Source organism: Amblyomma americanum, chromosome 7 (assembly GCF_052857255.1).
Source record: "Amblyomma americanum isolate KBUSLIRL-KWMA chromosome 7, ASM5285725v1, whole genome shotgun sequence".
NCBI classification, from domain to species: domain Eukaryota; kingdom Metazoa; phylum Arthropoda; class Arachnida; order Ixodida; family Ixodidae; genus Amblyomma; species Amblyomma americanum.
The window spans coordinates 71,749,783-71,772,327 of NC_135503.1; the positions used below are offsets into that span (position 1 = coordinate 71,749,783).

The 22,545-nt window shown below is 43.5% G+C and overlaps 1 non-coding gene across 1 annotated transcript; it reads right to left on the reverse strand.

The window, feature by feature from the left end:
* Nucleotides 1–17,927: 17,927 nt before the first annotated feature.
* Nucleotides 17,928–17,999, reverse strand: TRNAS-ACU (transfer RNA serine (anticodon ACU)). Its single transcript has one exon. It is a non-coding gene; the product is annotated as a tRNA-Ser (tRNA).
* Between the last annotated feature and the right edge of the window lie 4,546 nt (nt 18,000–22,545).

Consider the following 22,545-nt stretch of genomic DNA (forward strand, 5'->3'; position numbering starts at 1 on the left):
TACAATAGTGTAATTATGGTTTTCGACTTCGTATATGGTTGTAACACACATGCCGGTTAAAGGCTCGATTTTCATGAAAAAAATGTGCTCATTAAAATGAGGTAAATGCGTTACTCCACCGGCGTCAATTTTAGCTTAAAGAGCAACCTTTGTTGTACTGTAAGTACCTGCCATGTAGTCTATGAGAGAGAGCCTGGTGCAGTACTCCCTTCAGCTCATTGCTCATTACCGGTGTACTGCCAAAATGGTCGTTCGCTGTATTGCGCTAATTTTTTGCCAGGTGGTTTGCTAAAGTGCAAAAGAACGTATGTCATTGTCACGATCATTACCATTTCTCACTGACAAAATTTCTTGTCTATCACTGCCAGTCTTGTTTTTCGCCCTCAGAAATCCATAATAAGTGTGTCATCACGGTTGTTGAAAAGCCTCATAATTATTTAAATGAGGAGAGGCAAGCTGGCTTGTTCACTGTGGCCGTTTTTCTTGGCAGCAGAGCCATGTGCAATAGCTTGACGAAGGGTATAGTCCGTAGGCTGTCTACACGGTACAAAATTTCAGCATTTATATGGTAATTCTGTGGACTGTATACCGGAAATTATGGCTGGAGAAATGTTGCTCGTAAACACACTGACAATTCATACTGAAATTGCCGTAGTTTGTCTTTTTTGACTGCATCAAATGCCAAAGGAACGAAGTGTTTCACATTGTCTGTATTTCACATTAGCCCATAGCAAGTCCTACATGAAAGGTGAAACTAGAAACGAGCCTGTAGTAGAAACACAAGTTCTGCTGGTTTTAAGCGTATAAACATTTCTCTTGTTGTATGGCCACCTGAAGCTCGCATCAGTCAAATTGTGCATGAAGTTTCTTCATGCTGTCTTTGGTAGCCAGAGGTGAAATTGGATGAGATTTTTGATCACTGATGGCTGCGCAGTGTTTATGCTGAACGTCTCCCCAAAGAAATGGAACACCGTCGAGTTCATGTCTGCCAGGAGAGGGAATGGTGGGGTGACCTGTTCTTACAGCTCTTTGGACTTGTTTGTTCTCATTTGTAGTCCAGAATGACAGGCTTGCCATTTTTTGTGGGGCACAATAGATGCATCCCACTTTATTGGCCTCTTTCGTTTGTTGAAAGAGGTCAAGAGACGTAAGCATATTCTCTTTTTCTGTTCTGTCAAAGGGAAATGGGTAGCTATCTTTGCAGTCAAAGGCTGACCCATGCAAGAGAATGTTGTTTCAGGGGTTGTTTTGTTTCACTGCTAACCTCAGTTCACTGTGTGCAAAGTGCATTTCGCAGTCTGGCAGAAAATTCAACGCTTTTTGATAGGTAATTGTAATTTCTGCCTGAATTCAGGGCTCCTACAGGAATTGGGGTTGCTGCTTTTTTTGTTTTCTTCTAAGGCCTTTGTTCTCGTGTTCCCTGCCTGTCTGATTTGCCTCATTAAGCTAAGGATAATATGGACAGAGTTTAGCATAGGAAGGTGAAGAAGGACTGAAAAGTTAAGGGCCCCTTAACCCATCATTGCGGTATTGTCATGAGTTTGTTAAGACCCTCACGACTTGTTCATGGCATTGTCTTGCTGCCATGTCGCATCATACGAATCCCAGAAATAATCTGCTATTAAGGCCGACTTGAGAGAGGAAGGGAGCGCACGTTGATGATTGTACCGCAAACGCATTCCAACAGAGGTGCCATGAAGCACATGCCATTCTGGCATGGGATTGGCCTTGTGTGAAGAGTGCGTTACACGTGTTACACCTGAAGGAGTGCTGCGTGGACTGCATTGGATAAGCCCTTCAGACAGCGAAAATGACAGGTTAGTAGAGGCGTAGAAATCTAAAAGAGTGCGGTGAGGGGCTAGTTGGTACGACATTATGGAAACAATGAATAACTGCGCAAAAAGGACGGGACAAGAGAGAAGAATCACACGAGACAAGCGCAGATTAACAACTGGTTTATTGCACCAACGCCTCCTTCCTTCGACAGCAAAGCGCATGCGCACCAACCGGGTTTGACGTCATGATTTATGGCTTTTGTCTTTGCAGTTGGTGCGCATGCGCTTTGTTGTTGAAGGAAGGAGGTGTTGGTGCAATAAACCAGTTGTTAGTCTGCGCTTGTCTCGTGTGATTCTTCTCTCTTGTCCCGTCCTTTTTGTGCAGTTATTCATTGTTTCCATAATAGTAGAGGCGCCCTGTAACAGCGTAAGAATCGACGGGCCTTTTGGCTGTATGGGAGATGTTACTTTAGACACCTGCATGCAAGGCTCTTAATTTATTGCTTTTGGTAAGCTTTTGGCGTGCTTTTCCTAGTTTCCTGCAGTTTTCCTCCAGTATTTTTGGGATATAAATGAAGAGCATGTCGGGTTAGCAAAATAACATGGGGCCTTGCCTATCTCGCATTTGCATTGTCAGTGAGGCACTCTTGGGCCTCTTGTTTCTTGGTCGCTTTCTTCATTAATTTGTTATCAGAGAGGCCAGGTTCTACAAAGAGACCTTTATTGTAGCTTTGATACTGCTGGTTTGACAGTATTGTGCTGTGGCTTTTTATGCTTCTATAGTTCGCTTCTATAAATACTTTCCTTTTTTTTCTTACTTTCTTTATTAATTTCCTATCAGAGAGGCCAGGTTCTGCGAAAAGACCTTTATTGCAGCTTTGATACTGCTTGTTTAACAGCATTGTGCTGTGGCTTTTTATGCTTCTATAAATCCTTTCCTTTTTTTTTTTCTTAGCGTTCCTTTGGCATTTTAGGTCCAACCTAGCTGTAACTTATTTTCTGTGCGTTCACATGGGCAGGGGGCATTCCTCCGAAGTGTGTAGACACTAAAAAGTGCAATGCCACTATCACCGCCATCTTATTAATGCACGATCGTATTCGCTGACCTTCCTTGGCCTACTGAGTCGGACATATTTTATGCACCTTCAAGGTAAAGGGCGTCAGCTGTTGTCCTCGGTGGTGCGTTACGAACATTACCAACCACAGTGAGCTAACTGCTCCTATTCTTGTATACTTTAATGCCAACTTGCAGCGAAATATATTTGGATCAGTTCTTTTTTTTTTGGGGTGGGGTGGGGTGGGTTGGTGGGGGGTGCACAAGACCTTTGTCATTGAGACCAGAATAACTAATTGCTCTGTACGGCTTTATACACATCACTGAGCTTTTCAAATGCAGGAAGTTTGAACAGAGTATGAATAGGCAGTGGCTGGAGTGGCACCTTGTCTGTCATCACTGCCTGTTATCTCTGCTTTAATGGCATTTAATTTAATTCTGGGGAAAATTTGCAGTTCAGTTGAATTGAGTTCACTGCATCTGAAAGCATGATAGCTGTGGACCGTTCGACTTTTTGCTCACTTGTTGGTAGGCAGTTGCTGCTCTGTGTCTGCCTTGATATCCGCCAGCATATCTGGAACATCCATAAGCAATAGCGATCGCAAGTGATCAGTGGTGTTCGTGAGATTGTTAGAATTGTCTCTAAAGGGCAGGGCGTTGTTGCACAGGGTCGTTTCACGCCTGGGCAAGGTTTGGCACAAAGATCTCATTGTGGAGCATTGTGTACCGAATGCTTTTGAGATAACAAGGATATGCACAGGCACGGCCCCCTGTCCTTAAATTCCTTGAAGCTTCACGAATTGTGTTTGCGTCCGTGCGCATAAGCAAGTAAGATGGACTGTGGTAGTGCAGGAGAAGAGCATATGAGCAATGCAATTGTTGTTTAGTCTTTTAGTTCAAACAAGATGGCTGAAAACCTCTTTATGTGTATATAAACTGTTCCGTTTGCTTGTAAGCCTTGCATGATTTTAAGATAGCTGTGAATGTTTTAAAGTGCAAACAGTTGCAAAAGAATACTGGTGTTCCTTGATCTTCATAGAAAGCTTTCTGGAGTATCATTCAACTGTGGTGCTTGCTTTTCTGACTTGCCCCTTGGCTCGCCAAGCTGTGTGAAGCAGTATGTGAGAGACAGGGTCATGGGATGTATATTTTCCCGCTCTGGAGCTAGTCGCCAAGTCTAGCCAGTCCATCTTACCCAACTTCCTCTTCGTTGTTAAGCCTTGTTTTGTCATTTCGTTATGCCTAGTTGCTTTGATAAAAGTGCATTTAAGGAATGGCAGGTTGAATGCTTGCCGTGCATCTCTCAAAACTTGCTTGAGTCTTGTTGCTTGGCTTCTCTCAAGAATGTAAATCCTAGCCAAGTGCAAGTGGGAAAGCTAGTCGCAGAGATGTGTGCACCAACAAATTACGTCGACATCTGGTGGAATAGCTGGTAACAAAACTTTCAGCATTCAGGTGGCAAAGTAGGTTTTCTGTGCATACTTATCTGCGAGAGTGCAAATTGTTTTTATCCATCGCCGATAATGTGAGGGTGTTGTTAGTTGTACATAATTGTTAACTCATGCAGATCTTGTTGAAGTTTAGTGTTGCTTATGTAATTTTCTGTCAAAAACATGAATGTCATGTTTTCATGAAGGCTAGTTTGTTTTAGGAAAAAAGCACTAGCATAGATGGGCTGCTTGCTTATTGTGTATTTAGTTAGGTAGTAGCCGACTATGCAATCTTGCTCAACAGCTGTAATGCAAAGAATTCGGATAAATTTGTTACATTCAGTGGACGGAATTATGACTTTAATGTAGTTCATCAAGTGGAAGTTATGGGTTCTGCCTAAATTTTTCAATATATTGGCTACTGTCAGTGGTAATGTTACAAAAATCACGATATCATGGTTTCATCCTCCAGGCCCCTTGCAGTACTGGGCATCTGCGGTGAAAGCCTTTTCTTGGAGTATCGTTTCTAAAATGCTTGCCGTCGGCAATTTGTGCAGGCTAGCATTACTGTTATATGTGTGTGCGGATTGCCACAATAACGGAATTTTCGAATTCTCTTTTATAGTATGGGCAGATATATCGCACAGCATTTCATATTTCTTAACAGTGCCAGACTCTGCGTTCTTTTCTGTGGAAAAGGCGATCCTGCTTAAGCGTTCACTAAAATTTTCATCTCATTGCTTATTGGGGTCCCGTTTCTAACATTAGGTGGAAATAATTTTCTTCAAATCATGCCAGTTTCTGATGAAAGACTTTCATCTCTGCAGTGAGTCTACACAGAACCACCAAAGCTAGTCGAGCTTTGTAGTGCTATTCATGTCATTGCTCTGATGATGCATACTATTTTCGTACATTTGCAATGTACCTGTCAATGAAAATGCATTCTGTGTACATAGTTTGTTTCTCAAATAGAAAAAACGCATCTGTATCAAGAGCTGGGAGAGTTTGTTGGGAAGCAATTCTTGCTCTTGTTGCAGCTGAAATGTAACAGGAATCATTAAGTGCGGAGCTGAAATGGGCGGCCTGCACAAGGTTTCGTGCAAAAATTTATTAGTGTGATTTTGAACTGTTTTGTCAGTAGCTGTGGAGTGTGCTTCGAGTATCTTTAGGGCTTAGTTGAACAAATGTATGTTGAACTGTGGCGAACATTTTATGGGCTAGATATATGTGAAATTGTCGGATTTAGAAAGGCCAAAAATATATCAGGGCTGTATCTTTCTTGTAAGGAGCACTTTATTTTTTGTGCTTTTAATGCGATGGCATTAGCAGCATCGAGAAGAAAATATGCAGTCGGAAGCTAAATTTGCTGATTGGCTGGAGGGTAGTGCTGTCACCAGACTAGAGCATTCCCATTGGCTGGAGGGAAGTGCTGTCACCAGACTAGAGCATTCCCATTGGCTGGCTGGAGGGTAGTGCTGTCACCAGACTAGAGCATTCCCATTGGCTGGAGAGAAGTGCTGTCACCAGACTAGAGCATTCCCATTGGCTGGAGGGAAGTGATGTCACCAGACGAGCATTCTCATTGGCTTGAGGGAAGTGATGTCACTAGACTAGCACATTCCCATTGGCTGGAGGGAAGTGCTGTCACCAGACTAGAGCATTCCCATTGGCTGGAGGGAAGTGATGTCACCAGACGAGCATTCTCATTGGCTTGAGGGAAGTGATGTCACTAGACTAGCACATTCCCATTGGCTGGAGGGAAGTGATGTCACCAGACTAGAGCATTCCCATTGGCTGGAGGGAAGTGATGTCACCAGACTAGAGCATTCCCATTGGCTGGAGGGAAGTGCTGTCACCAGACTAGAGCATTCCCATTGGCTGGAGGGAAGTGATGTCACCAGACGAGCATTCTCATTGGCTTGAGGGAAGTGATGTCACTAGACTAGCACATTCCCATTGGCTGGAGGGAAGTGATGTCACCAGACTAGAGCATTCCCATTGGCTGGAGGGAAGTGATGTCACCAGACTAGAGCATTCCCATTGGCTGGAGGGAAGTGCTGTCACCAGACTAGAGCATTCCCATTGGCTGGAGGGAAGTGATGTCACCAGACGAGCATTCTCATTGGCTTGAGGGAAGTGATGTCACTAGACTAGCACATTCCCATTGGCTGGAGGGAAGTGATGTCACCAGACTAGAGCATTCCCATTGGCTGGAGGGAAGTGATGTCACCAGACTAGAGCATTCCCATTGGCTGGAGGGAAGTGCTGTCACCAGACTAGAGCATTCCCATTGGCTGGAGGGAAGTGATGTCACCAGACGAGCATTCTCATTGGCTTGAGGGAAGTGATGTCACTAGACTAGCACATTCCCATTGGCTGGAGGGAAGTGATGTCACCAGACTAGAGCATTCCCATTGGCTGGAGGGAAGTGATGTCACCAGACTAGAGCATTCCCATTGGCTGGAGGGAAGTGCTGTCACCAGACTAGCACATTCCCATTGGCTGGAGGGAAGTGATGTCACCAGACTAGAGCATTCCCATTGGCTTGAGGGAAGTGATGTCACTAGACTAGCACATTCCCATTGGCTGGAGGGAAGTGATGTCACCAGACTAGAGCATTCCCATTGGCTGGAGGGAAGTGATGTCACCAGACTAGAGCATTCCCATTGGCTGGAGGGAAGTGCTGTCACCAGACTAGAGCATTCCCATTGGCTGGAGGGAAGTGATGTCACCAGACTAGAGCATTCTGATTGGCTTGAGGGAAGTGCTGTCATCAGACTAGAGCATTTCCATTGGCTGGAGGGAAGTGATGTCACTTCCAGTAAAGGCTTCCTAATGCTGTCGCATTGATAACACTTAATGGAATTAGATGGGTGCAAAAATCAAAATGTCTGTAGTTTGCACGCACGCTTTGAAACTCCTGTGCCTTGCAGTACATGTTTAGTGTGTGTCATGTCAGTGAATGCAATCATGATGTGTCTCTGGGGCTTCATGCACGTTGCTGAAAGCATAGATAAAAACTTCATAATAACGCTACAATTATAGAAGTAAAGCCACTTAGTATTTTCTTGACGCCCTAACAATGTTCAAAAAATGACTTTTTAGTTATTTGTCATTGTTGAGTAGTTAGTAAGATTATTGTAAAATATTAAAGGTACTTCTACATGCACTTGAAAACCATGAAGGATTTGAATGATATTATTGAGGAATGAACTCAAATGTTTTTAAACCTTGAATCAGTTTATGTGGGGCACCCTGTATATGAAGGAAATCTGTACAATTTGAAAGTCTACGGGATTGCACATAACAGAGACAAAAGGTACAGTTCTCTTTTGCACACCTGATTTTTGAAGGTTGTCAACTTCCTTTCTATGCTCACTTGGAACAGACTTCTCATTGTCTCAATTCCCATGCTCTCAGACAAAGGCTCAGGATCTGTCTTTAACTTAAGGTGGAGGTTTACTTTAGAATGAGTAATAAGAAAATATTCTTTAGCAATGGCGTGATGAAAGCTACATTAATGAAACTTATAATTTGCTCAGTTGTAGTTGCAAAAAAGGTTAGAATTTCTAAAAAACATTTCACAATTTATTTCTATACATTTGCCTGAAATTAGATGTGTGCAAAGGCACATTGATGTTACAGAAGTGGAACTGCAGCAAAACCTACCTTTTCTAGATTTTTCATTTTCATGGAGTGAATTTGCTCACTAAAGGCAAACAACTTCTAGAAAACGTAGTTTTCGCTGCATGCTTATACTTCTAGTTTCACTTCTGTAACATATATGTGCCTTTGCACAGTACTAATTTCAGCGCTGCGTTACTCACCATTTCTGACGAAAAGAAGGCAAATGTGTAAAAATAAAAATAAATTGACTTTTTAAAATGAATTTTTCATCTTTTTTGTATCTGCTGCATCGCATAATTTGCAGCATGTTTCATTAACAGAATATTTTATTATTACGCCGGCCAAAATCCCTGTGGCAAAAAAAAGGGAGGAAATGGACCATTTGGTCCTAGTTTTATCTTTTACAGCCTCTTTGTGTGTCATTTGGTTGAAGTTTTCTCTTTTCTTTTTTTTTGAAAAGCTTCTGGCATCTGATGGAGCCGTATTGCAGTGTGCCTGTTTTTTTCCATCAGTGCCCTTCAAAGCAAAGTACAAAAAGCAAAAAAATAATGTTATCCGTTGTCAACCCATGGCAACCTGGGCATCATATTTTCACACTTGTTTGCTCTGTTTTTCGTGTGTGTGTTTTTGTTTTCGAGTATCTCTCTGTGGATAGATGTGCGTTTGAAAGGATATGCTCTTGAAGAAATTTGTACATAGTAGGAAAAAGTCATCTTTGTAGCCATTTTTTTTTATTTTCATTGTGATGTCATGAGCCCCCCATGTTAGCAAGAGGCTGCTACAATGCTAGACTTTGTTATGAAAGCCAAGTGTTTTTGCAAGCTGGCTGGCAGCCTGGCCTGTTGTCTTTACGTCTTGTTTTTCATGTTGACCCTTCACGCAGCACATTTCATGTGTGGAGAATAAATGTGTATGTATATACGTTTTTGTTAGCTAAGCAATCTTTGAGTAGGCGCTAGGCCTCTTGCGGTAGATCTGGGTGTAGCTAGACTCGCAAATCTTGGGACCTTGCACAAAAGTTAGTGTGTGGGCAATGAAATTCTGCTCAACAACGCACTGCATGGTCAGTGGAAATAGACTAATGCACAGGGTTTACAAGTACACCAGTGCTGGTTTCTGTGGAGGAATGCAGCTGCATTGTTGACAACGCACAGTTCGGCCCAGTATGTCTTGGAATGTCTTTTTTTTGGTGTGATTACCAGGCTCAGATATTTGTATACAAAGGCATTTTCTGGTTGAGACTGCATCATGGTTCACTACTGGCCATGATGCAGATCAAAGGAGAGACAGTCTTAGCTTTAGTGGGTAAGTTAGGCTATCTTCTCAGTGTAGAGCTGGCATGTAAAGTTCATAGAGCATGTGCATTGCAGCAAAGCTGAATTTCTTCACAGCCCCCATTGCACTGTAAAACTACAGCAGGAACTTTGCAGTCTTCTCATGTCAAAGTGCAGGTTGCATGCCGTGATTTTAAGCTTTGGGGGAATTCAGCTTTTCGTGACTTGCATACTATCATGTTCGTAAAGTTTCCATGCTGGCTGTGCATATGTGCAGCTGTGACCAAGCTTCAGAGTTTAACAGGAACTTCTAAAGAAGTGAATAGGGTCAAATTAATGATTATGCTATTTACGAACATGGAAGGAGCGCTGAAAGATATCAGCTCAGGAGGTTTTTCAAACTCCAGTTCACCTTTTTCATGCTTGTCATGTATGTGGCATGTGAAGGGAGCAGATTACCTTTAATGCAAACTAGTTTGATCCTTATGTAGTTTACTTACATGTGGACATCTTAAGTAATTCATTATTTCGTTATTTAGGGCAGTTTCTACAGACGCATTAGAAAGCTTTGTGGTGAAAAGCTGCAGCACATCCTTTCCTTCATAATCTTCCAAAAATTTCCTTTACCTTTTCCAGATTTAGTGGGAAACCTAGACAAAGCCATGTGCTAATAATGCAAAAGATGAACAGTGCTTAGTGCTAAGGTTTAACTTTAGTACATATTTGTGTGCAACCTGATAGAAAATGATGAGCTGTAGTAGGCTCATACATGGTGCATGATCACATTGTGTGGTCACACCGTATCTAGTTTACATTGTCATGTGCACAAACCTAAACTACTGCATTGGAAGTTGAGTTGTTTGACTCTTCATGCATCATGCATATATGGTCGCTCTGTTGGCTCAGAACAGCTGAATTGTTACATTTGTAGTGCATGTGAAGATGTTACCAGGGCATTGTAGCTGACAAGTCAAGCTGTTGTTTTCTCTTGGGAACGAATTTTCGAATACTCCGAAGTTCAACCATTTATGTAGAGTGACTCTGCACGCGTTTGTTATCCCAGTGTGATGCGACGCTCGTTGTTGGTTGTACACAGCTTGTTGAACCCCTGTGCAATACCGTTGACTAATGTATAGCACCGCTGAGTTTAGTGTTTTCCAAGACCATTGTTAGAAAGCTGGCTGATTGTTAATGCATTGTTTCTTTGTGGCATGTTTTTCTTGCCATTGTTGAATTTATTCTGAGCTTGGATTTTTGTAACCTTCTCTGCATGAATGTTATTTCTACAAATCTCCGTGGAGGATTTGGAGTGCTTTTTGTTAAGTATCACATAGCAGAGAATTGTGGATGAATGGGGACTGGGTTTGCTTTTTTTTTTGTGTGTCCCACAGGAGAACTGACCTCAAGTCCCAGAAGTCTTTACAGTAATGCTGTTGTGTAATCTAGAAAGGATTATGTAAGTAATTGTCATCTTGCAGGAAAGAACTGCAAAGCAGTGCCTATTATCGGCCAGAAGGAACTAACTGACTGAGAACTTGTTTAGAGCTTTCAAGCAGTGGTTTGAGATCAAGATTTTTATAGTCGCTGCACACCGATTGACATCTCCATTGTTTTTGTGTTGACGCATCAGTTCCACTGGTGTAGGAATGTTTGGACTGCTGTCAATATTTCTGAACAGTTGTGGTTTCTTTTGAATTGTGCAAGGGCTCTTTGAAGCGATGGCAATAAAGAATGCATGTTGTCACTGATGTCTGCTGAATGTGATGGTTTGGTTTAGTCTGGTTTAACATGGGAGAGGCCTTTGCCCTGCACTAGGTATAGTCAGGCTAATGATGATGAACATCCCAAAGCAACTCGGGCTATGAGGGAAAAAAGCCAGTGCCTTTAACCTCTTTTTACACACACTGTTTTCAGTTGGTGATTTTATTTGCCTTTACCACCTGTTATGATGGCATGATTTCACCTTGGAATAAGTTCCGAAATACCGAAGCACCTCCTTGGAGAAGAAGGCCAGACCACATGCTGACCTGATGCCTTGTTGGAATCATTTACATGTATCAAGCACTATCCACATTGACAGCGTTTGACTTGAGCGCTGTGGAATATTTGTGATGACAGCTATTATCTTAAAGGAATGTTCTCACAGTGCACAAGCAAGGATGGGCAGATCTAATAATGCAGACATGGAAATTCCATACATGGAGATGGGAATGTATGTGAAAAAACTAAGGAAAATAAGTGCCTGATCTGGTGAGCGGTTGCTTAATGTATCCTGCTTTTTTTTATATTGTTAGTAAACATTATAAGAATAGTCTTGTGTCCTGTAATGAAATCTTTGTTAATTATTCTTGTTGGCAAAAAGGGCATGGAATACTCTGAATAATAGAACATACTTTTTTTTCATAAACCTGATTTGTATCTCATCCAGAACTTTATTAAAAGCGCCCAGTTTTTATCTCCAAGTTCCAGAAAAATAAAAATGAAGAGTACATTGCACGAGGGGTGTCTCAGTTAATGTGGATCAAACTTTAAAAAAACAAATTAACCGCCCTAGAATTATGAAGCCATGTGAATGTTGTTAGCTATCATGTATTAGTGGATAGTGTTTTATAAAGTGCCTATATCCTTAATTAGTGGAAAGTATTTAATCAGCCTTCTTTATATTGCTTTTAGCATTAACTTAGGTGGGAATAGGAAAGTTGTTGATAACTGCCAAATGGCGTGAAACCAAGACTGGGCAAAAGAGCACACACCAACATGAGCGCCAACTTCCAACTGTTTTTTCTTATACATACGTAGGTTTAGGTCTAGGTCTCTAAAATTTCGCCTGCATCGAAATTTGACCACCACGGCCGGGGTCGAACCCGCGTCTTTCGCGACAGCAGCTGAGCACCAAAACCACTGGGCCACCGCGGTGCTCCTCCCTCTCACACAGGCACACACAACAGGCGCGGCGGTGATGAAGGCGAAATTTCAGAGGCCCGTTGCGATGTCAGTGCATGTTAAAAAACCCCATGTGATTGAAATTTCCGGAGCCTTTCACTATTGCGTCCCTCATAGCCTGAGTCGCTTTGGGACATTAAACCCCTATAAACCATAAGCGTACATACATGAAATGCCAGCTGGGATAAAGAACACACGGAGTGCATTCCAAGAGAAGGCAAGCGTAGGAGGGGCGGCAGAAAGTTAGGTGGGCAAATGAGATTAAGAAGTTTGCGGGCATATGGTGGGTGCAGCTGGCAAAGGACAGGTTTAATTGGAGAGACATGGGAGAGTCCTTTGCCCTACAATGGGCGTAGTCAGGCTGATGGTGGTGATGACGAAGCTCAATTCTTTGTTGATAGCCATTTCATCTGAAAACATGCTATATTTTTTGATAGTGCAAGTGATGCCATGCTTACACACCTGTTTCCTACACATGCACTTTTCTGCCTCAGTGATCTCCATAAAAGACTAACCTCACTTTGCTCGAACACAGGCACACATTGCGTATCCTGAGCCTGTAGCATTGCCAGCAATGAGAGCTGACCTGCACCTGACTGCCCTTGGGAACATTATAATCATGCTCCTTTAGCCTGCTGTTCACATATCTGCTTGTCTGTGCAATATTTCCCCACTGAGCACAGTATGCCTTGCTGACATCTACAGAAACCTACCATAATTTAAAATATCCTGGGGCACACAAGATGTCTAAGAGATCAATCCTGTAGTCAACAATGCGGCTCCTTTTTCCCAACTCTAGGCAATATCTTTATTGGACTTGTTAAGAATAATGCCATTGTATTTTTGAAAAGGAACAGCTTTTACTTTTGTGTTTGTGTTGTTAGGCTGTGATCAAGGTCTTCAACTAGCAAAGCGCCACCTACAAACCTAGTTTATTCTACAGCACATAGAATAAGCAAATAGCTGAAAGAATACCTTGGATAACTGCTGATCGGCAGTTGTCCACTTACATGCATTGTGAAACCCAGTGTCTAAGGATCAAAGAAGGCTTTCTTGGTGAGAGGTAAGTACAGGGTTTGAATTCCTTGGCGTTTGGTGTGTTTACATGTGTACTTACAAGTGGGTGTCTGTGGCAGTTTCAATTCAGCAATGGAGGCAAAAGACGCCTCTGTGCTGTGCGATGTCCGCGGATGTTTAGGGGGCACTGAGGGATACGCTATCAAATTTGTTTTAGTAAAATCCAATAGTTCGGAATCTTGTTGCTTTGTTGCCACTTTTCCGGCAGCGAAAGGTGCGTTTATTGCTAAGAGATCAGGATTCGAAGTTGAACAACTTTTTCCCACCGATTCGATTCAAACTCTGGACTCTCTGATGACAAAATAGGAGGAAAGTGACTGAGTGGCGGAAATGGGGACTCTATAATTGCTAGCAACGAGCTCTGCGCTGCCGCCTAGCAGCAGCCGAAATGAAAACTGCTAGCCGGACGTTGAAGGCCTCTATCAACCGTCGCCGCTTCGTTTATGTTTGCACCAAAGTTACAAGAGATCCTGTTCCCGATTACGACAACGAACTTTTCGCAAAGAACTGTGGGCTGCACTGTGGCCTCAACCCCACGCCGCGTGCGATACTTTGGGCGCTGATGCGGCGGGTCTGGCAAAAAAAAAAAAATTGGCTGGGGCTTAGCTAAGGTAAAGCCTGGATATCTCGAAGCGAAAAGGTTCGGTGATGCTTACGGTTATGCTTTGCTGCGTCGCTTAGCGAGACGTCCTTCTCGTTGTTCGGGTGTCTCGGACGCTCGTTGAGCTTTCAGCCGTTCATTTCTTCGCTCCTTTTCAGCTAAGTCCCGTGGTAGCACTTCTGTATCGGTAGTATCCCTCTCTTCTCCTTCCATGTTGAATGCGCACGCCTGCATGTTCTCTGGCAAGCGGTTATATAGTCGGCCTCCGCGATAAACGCGCTTGCGGCGAACGCCAAACGATGACGCATAACGCGCGGCAGTGGCCACCTGCGCCGCGCGTGACGTCACGCGCGGCAAAAGGTCAGTCTTTATTTAGTGACTCTAGGTCAGGCGATGGAGTCGGCGGCGGCCACCTGCGCCGCGCGGGACGTCACTCGTGCTCCGACATACGCCGGCTCGCGCGAAGCGCGTTGTTGACTAGCGTTGTGAAGCTTTTCACTTCATAAGTCCGAGCGCTGAGGAGTCATCAGCGTCGCTGTCACCGCCGAGCCACCGTCACGACTGATGTGTAGAAACTGGTACGTGTGGGCATATCTAAATTCTGTAAAAAGAGCCTTCGTAGGGCTTGTTATGTAGTCCTAGCGTATTGGTTCGTTGACGAAGCGAACACGGCGAGCGGTACGTTTGCTAACTTGGAAGCGCGTGGAACATTAGCTGTTCACAGCGCTTTTTCCTTGTCGCAGGAGCGTGCCTTTGCGCGAACTTCGTCAGAGGAGCACTTAAGAGGCACTTGGAAGTCCTCTGGTGCTCCGCCCTTATAAATCGAGGTTCATCAAAAACGAAACCATGTGAGCGCGCGAAGCGCATGACTGCGAGGCAACTCGAAACATACCGAAACTCAGCTGGCCTCCTGTTGTGCCGCCATTATACAGGTTGTCTTTATGAAGCGAAAAGCTTCACTTGGCTAGTCACCGCTTCGCTCGAGCCGGCGTATGTCGGAGCACGAGTGACGTCACGTGCGGCACAGGTGGCCGGTGCCGACTCAGTCGCCTGACCTTTCGTCGCTGCCGCGTTTCTTTCGCTCCATAGTTACTACTGCGCATGCGCCACTAATAGCACCGAGCCACAGGTGTACCGCCGCTGCGCAGCGCCGCGCCTTTCCTCAAGATCCTACTTTCAAATTTCAAACTTCTCTTTCTTCTTTCCCTCCCTCCTTTATCCCTTCCTTTACGGCGCGGTTCGGGCGTCCACCGAGATATGTGAGACGGTTACTGGGCCATTTCCTTTCATCAAAAACCAAACAAGTGAGAGTTCTTAGAGTTCATTGACGTTGACAACTTTGCAAAGGCCGTTCATTTTCACGAAAGGAAAGGCGCACAATCAGCTCCGCGGGTAAGTGGAGACCTCGATCTCGCTTTCATGTACGTGGCGTTCGTGTCCAACTGAAAAAGCCTGCTTTGATTGCGTTCCGCACACAATAAGCAGCGCGCCCTCCCTGCCGCCCTGGGAGGTGGCTTGCAGTTAATGGTTGATCGCGAGAGATTGATCACCAAATGAACGCTGCGGCCTAGCTACAGCTGCAGTGCCGCATGTCGGCCACAACGCTGTCAGCGCTAATGAATTAAGGCCACATCTCTCTCACCACCGCCGCATGTATCAAAGCACGAATGAGGCGTCCGCATATCCAGGGAGCCACTTATGCGCCCTTCCTTTGCTCAAAGCCAGCCATCTAGAACGTTGTCAACGCCAACGCCAATGAACACAGTGAACGCCGACATCTTTCGCTTTGTATATCTTGGATTAGCTGAGCTAATCCACATAACTTTTTTTCCGTCTTCCTCGTGTGATAAAAGCTCACTGTTTCAAAACAAAACCTATATATACTCTAGTTCAAATGCATAACCTTCATGCACGTCGGTCACCCTCAGAGATCCGTGATGTCTTTTCTACTGTTTCGTCATCATGTCTGTACTTGCGAGACTGGCCTGGTGCGGCAATATCTGTATTTTAGCTCTTTTCAAGAGCTTTGTTTTCAGTAAAATTGTTTTTTGTAGTTAGGAGCTGGTATTTATCAATACAAGCCAACTTCAATTTCTCCTCGATATGCCTTTGAAGTCTCCCCTGAAACACCTGATAAAGACTGGTAAAGATTTACCTGTGCAACGCGCTGTGCGCGTGCCTCGCTAGTGTGACTCCTCCTTATATATGTTTTTCTTGCATTCTGAATATGTGTGTCTGCCCGGCAAGGTTGTTTGATGCTGTCGCCTTGCAATATGAATTGCTCATGCATAATGCCCTGGATGTCGAAGCCAAAGTGTGTGGTTTACGGCCAACATGCCGGTGGTTAGGAGCTGGTATTTATCAATACAAGCCAACTTCAATTTCTCCTCGATATGCCTTTGAAGTCTCCCCTGAAACGCCTGATATAAGACTGGTAAAGATTTACCTGTGCAACGCGCTGTGCGCGTGCCTCGCTAGTGTGACTCCTCCTTATATATGTTTTTCTTGCATTCTTAATATGTGTGTCTGCCCGGCAAGGTTGTTTGATGCTGTCGCTTTGCAATATGAATTGCTCATGCATAATGCCCTGTATGTCGAAGCCAAAGTGTGTGGTTTACGGCCAACATGCCCCAAGTAGTTCTCACCGGTGTCGGGCACCGGTCGCATTGAATGTATATACCTTATTATTTTTCCAGTGTGCACACAAATTTATCGAGCCAAGCCACCACACTGTTCTAAAACCTAGCAAAATATGCGAAAACGTTTTTTGGCCATTATCTTATTAAAGAGTACTACCTTTTCGTTCGTGACTTGGTGCAGTGCTCTTCTTCACTAGCTTTTTAAAGTAGTAGCTTTCACTAGTTATACTTTTACTCCGTCCGGTTGGCATGAAGGTAGTGGTCTGCATGACACGTATCTGGTTAGTATAGTTGCCTAGTCAGTTCTCAGACCTTTTCCCTAAGAGTACATGGCAAGAGACGGTCAATTCAAACCTGGCAATAAGGCACTTGTACTTCTAACCGGCAAGAATAAACTGCTCTTACATAGGAAGGGACCATTTGAAGTCAAGGACATAAGGCGCGACTCAGACTGCACCACTGACACAACAAGCGGCCACCCTAAACTATTCATGCTAATTTCTTTAAGAGACTGACCACCGTACACTAAGCTTTTACTTTTTTCGGCGCAGTGGCAAGCCTTCTGTCTAAGGTGCTTGCTTTCGCATCTGTTTTATTATAGAAACGCGGTAAAAGACTATTTACCGGGAGTTTTGCTATCAGTGCTTGCGCCCGTTTTTATGTATCCCGGTGCTGGAAACTGATCAGCAAGCGCGATGGCGCTGACACATTGAAGATAGAACGATATCCCAAGGTGGCAACGCTCACTAGACGGGTTTTAATAACTTCGTCGGCCATCAGGGAAGCTGTCCCCATCATTAAATAAGCAAATTCATTCCGGCTGCGACTAAGTAGCGAATCGTAAGCATGCTCCTATGGGTAATGATCACACTTCGTGGGCTTACCATTGCTTTGCAAGAATCGTAAATCGGCTCATTTCCTGCTGTTACTGTCCTGTTTGCGTACACCCTTCTGTTGGACCACCATCCCATGCCCATTTTGCGGGGATCGGTCTACCGCTTACATGTGGTTCTGCAACGTCAGACTGCTCCTGCCACGTGCCTCATCATACCCATTCAGACCTCGACCGTCCGCGATCTATTGGGAGGAACGGTTGGGCTGTCCCACGTTACCCCAGTGGCAAGCAGTGACTGGAGGATCGATGGAGTAGGTAGACCAGACCACTGCCGAGACCTACAGGACAGCAGATTTTAGGGGCTCTGTACCTCAGCGGCGATCATGTACTGTCGGGAGCAGAAGTCTCCAGGACATGCGAAAAGCTAGCTGTCTAATTAATAATAATTGGTTTTGGGGGAAAGGAAATGGCGCAGTATCTGTCTCATATATCGGTGGACACCTGAACTGCGCCGTAAGGGAAGGGACTAGGAGGGAGTGAAAGAAGAAGGGAAGAAGGAGGGGCCGTAGTGGAGGGCTCCGGAATAATTTCGACCACCTGGGGATCTTTAACGTGCACTGACATCGCACAGCACACGAGCGCCTTAGCGTTTTTCCTCCATAAAAACTCAGCCGCCGCGGTCGGATTCGAACCCGGGAACTCCCGATCAGTAGTCGAGCGCCCTAACCACTGAGCCACCGCGGCGGGTAGCTGTCTAATTAGATAGCTTTATTATTATTATTATTACTTGTAAATACTGTTGGCCGTGGGTCCGGTACAGTGGTGGGGCGTGACACTTGAGTAACATGTTTCCTTTTCATTATACAAAAATAAAAAAGTCATCGTCATCTACACAATCACATTTCTTGCATAGTAATGTTTTTTTCTACAGAAGCAGTGTTAATAAACATTCATTTTAAAAACAGTTAATACACACAGAAAAGGAAAACATTTCTACATTCCCGGCCTTCACCTTAAGCGAGATGTAATCATCAAGTGGTTATGCGTATGACATTAAAAAAAAGAAACTATTTAGTGCGAAATGGAGGTAGTTTTTCGAACGTTGTTAATGTACTGGACTGTAAGAGAGATGCTAATAAATCATTCCATTCTGGTATCGTGTTCGGAAAGTAAGAGTTAGCGTACACATTAATGCGTGGGTTAAGGGTTTGAAAATAGTATTCATTGCTTGCTCTCAGATGTGTAAGTTGTTTTGGGACCAAGTAATGGGAACTATTGATATTGAAGGAATTTCTTGAGAGCTGAAATGAAAATTTTAGTCTGGTCATTCGGCGACGTTCGGCTAGAGGTGACAAATTGAGAAGACGCAGCATCAGTACGCGTATATCTGGACATTATAAATCGAGCTGCTCTTCTTTGCACACTTTCAAGTTTTTTATTAAACCACTTTCTACAGCATCCCATATAATGCAGGCATATTGTAATGTTGGTCGCACATAAGTTAAATAGGCAGCTAATTTGCAGATTGTGAGGCCTGTTTTAATATTCGGCGCAAAAACCAGTTTCTTTGCAGCGGCTGAACAGATTTTTAGTAAATGATTTTTCCAGCTTAGATCATTAGAAATGAGGACTCCCAGGTATTTAAGTGTTTCTACTGTGGTGAGTGTGGTAGATCCGAGCATATAACAGTACTCATGGGCATGTTTGGTCATGTTCGTGACTCGCAAAACTACTCTTTTCTCTTCAATGATTTCCATTTTCCAGCCTTGGCACCATTTTTCGACAGCTACGAGAGCATCATTAAGTTCTTTTTGATTATCTGTATTATTTATACCACAGTAGAGCAGGCAGTCGTCAGCAAAAAGTCTTCTGTAACATCTTTATTAATATCGCAAGCAATGTCGATAATATAGACTAAACATAAAACGGGACCCAAGACGGACCCCTGAGGTACACCGGTGTTTACGCTTAATAATTCTGATTTAATACCATTGATTTCGACGAATTGAGATCTTCCACTTAGATAAGCTGATATCCAGTGCACAATTTTATGATTAATACCCATTAATAGTAATTTGTTAATTAAATCACTTTGTTGGACTGTGTCGAAAGCCTTTGAAAGGTAAAGGCATATTGGATGGATTTGTTTCTTTTCGTTCAAAACCTTCGCGAAATCATTAACTGTCTCTACTAGTTGTGTTACAGTTGACAACTGTTGCCGAAAACCTTGGTGATTTGGAAAAAAATTTGTTGATTCAAGATGCGTATGGATTGCCTTTGGTATTATGTGCTCCAGAAGTTTGCAATAAACAACTCGAGAGAAACAGAAAGCAGTGAATTGCTCCTGGATATTACCTTTAATAACGACTTAACACAGGTGGGGAATGAGAATACACGTGTAGCAGGCACTATGAAATCAACACAAGAGATTGGCCTGTAATTTTCAACTGTCTGCCGGTTTACGGTGTTTTTTTACTGGGACCACTTTAGCGGTAAGCCAATCGTTTGGGGCCTGTTTCTGTTCGACTGAGGTTTCGAATATAATGATCAGATAATGGGTTACCCATTCCGCATACCTCCGTAAAAAGGCGTTTAGTATGCTGTTCGGTCCGACAGACTTTTTTTCGTTTATATTTAGCACAAGAGATAACACTTCTTCGCAAGTTAATTCAATATTAGGCATCGTTGATTCTTGTCTTTGTGACGATACATTCGATGACGCAGTGTTCGTTGGTGGGGCGTTAAACGTAGACTGAAAAAAACTGATGAGCGGTCGCAATTACAGAAGAATCGATAATCACCTGATCGCCGATAACAATGCTATAAGAGTTGTTATCCCTCTGTGACAAGGGACGCCAAAATCGATGGGGAGCAGATTTCATGTGATTAGTTAATGTCTCATCATAATAATTTGTTTTGGCTTCTCTCAGCATTTTTCGTGAAAGGCTTGATAAATGATAGATTAAACTACAATTTCTTGGCACTTTCCTTCTTTGTAGGTTAATTCTTCGTTTTATATGGATGATATCAAGCGAAATCCACGCGTTATGATTGTTTCTTTTCTTTCGTTTTGTTGGAATGTATGATTTAACACAGTGGAAGACTATGTCCTTGAATCTTAACCACGTCGACATTGACGTCACCTTCTTCTTTAAAACTGTCCAAGGAAAAAGATAGGTGATTGATAATACTAGTATCGCAGTTGTCGATCCGCCCGCCTAGGAACACCAAGTCCAACGTTGATTTCACAGTGCCTGCTACACGTGTGTTCTCAGTCACCACCTGTGTTAAGTCGTTATTAAAGGCAATATCCAGGAGCAATATCCACTGCTTTCTGTTTCTCTCGAGTTATTTGTCAAAGTATTCCAGTCAATGCCTGCTAAATTAAAATCTACGGAAATAATCAGCTTATGCTTTCTCGGCTTCACGTGTTCTTGGTAACATTGCAAATTTTCTATAGGTACGAAGCTGGTGTATTTGGCGGCTTATAGAGCGCTGCTACAAGATAAGAAGTTTTATCTAAATTTATCTGGCACCAAACACTTTCGTGATCTGGGATACCGTGGACAGGTGAGAACTGAATGCCTTCTTTTTTGATTATTGCGACGCCCCCGCCTCCAGTTTCCCGCTAACCGCGCTGCATATGCGCCAGCTACTTAGCAAGCTATCGTTTATTGTGTTTTTCTTTCCCGCTGCGTTTTCCACTTTGATTTGGTTCTAGTATCGAGTGAGGTATTACATTTTCACGCATGAGTTCCTTCCGCGGTAACGCTTTTTTTGTCATGACATGCCAGTACGTTAGTGACAGCTGTCCGAAAGCACACGCATTTGCATATGACCACAGTTAAATTCGAGTAATTACAGCTCAGGCGGCCGACTTCTATCTTGTCCTATTATAGAAGGTGTTCGTTCAGCTCACGATGGGCACCTGTCACAAATTTTTAGTTAATGCCATTTTAAGTTTTGGAAATATTCGTGGTTTGCTGTGTTGTTTCGTTATGTGAGCATTCCCAAGTGGCGCTGGCCGACTGCCGATCATCGGCCGCTTCCCGGCTCTTGGTGGGCTGCCGACTTGGTCGGCATGCATGCTCGGTAAGCGACCAGGCCATGATCGGATGCCAAGTTGCTTGGCACGAGGTTTTCCAGTTAGGTTGGGCCGACGTAGAAGTGCGATGTACAACCAATTTTGCGGTGAAACTATTGCACACCGGGTTGGGCCGATGCATGGGGCTTTGAAACATGGCCAGTATATGTTTTCTAGATATTTAGCTGCTGCATATACAGTTAATTTCAGCATGCTTACTGCTATTAGGTGCTGTTAACTGACCTATTTCATCATACATATGGAGCTTAGGTCACGACTCTAACCGATGCAAATTTAGTGCGCTGGTCTGATCGTTAAAAAAGTTCCGTAGTCATATATGTTGCAATATTTTTCATGCACCGTGTTTAGAAATGTGCGAAGTGATATGAATCAATGGCGATATCTTGTATTATTCCATCAATCCGCGGTTATTTTTAACGTATATAATTATATTCGAACGACAATATTCATGAATGAATGGTGAAACCATTGAAATTCAAACTGGAACTCCGGAACTTTTTTTCGAGGGGGGGGGGGGGGGGGGTGGGGGCTGGTCTTAGAGTTTTAGTTGTTTGTTTATTTATTCCATGTTTTATTTAAAAGTTTATTCAATTTTATTCACTTTTGTTTATATCTTCATGTTTTTCTGTTCAAAAGTGTACTTCTAATGCATACAAAAAATTGAAACGGGCGACATTATGTATATAAAGAAGTACACATGAGAAGTGACTGACTGCATTAATAAAAGTTTGTTCTTTCTGTTTCAATGCTAGTACTCATGCTCATGAACTGAGCTCAGTCAATTAATTTCTGTCGGGATAGGGTCGGTTTAGGTTACTGAAATTAAACGTTTTAAGGCTGGCTATGAAGTCAATGAGCTCATCCACACTGTGCTTTACATTTATAACGTCCTAAAATTGAAGTGTTTGTAAGGAATCTGACCTGAGTGCAAGAAGTTGCAGACTTGGGGGGGGGGGGGCGCTGCGACTTATGACGTCGAACAGGCAAAGGATGCTCAGATTAATTAGGCAAGTGTGAACAGCAAAAGATTCTCTACCTCCCGTTGGCCACGTATTGCAGACGTTAGCGCCAATTTCGTTCATATATCGGTTGGGGGCAGAATAACGGCTTTTTAATCTCCATGACAACGGACGACCGAAGCACGGGAGCGGGGGCTGTTCGTATAGCATCTGCTTCACGCGCGGA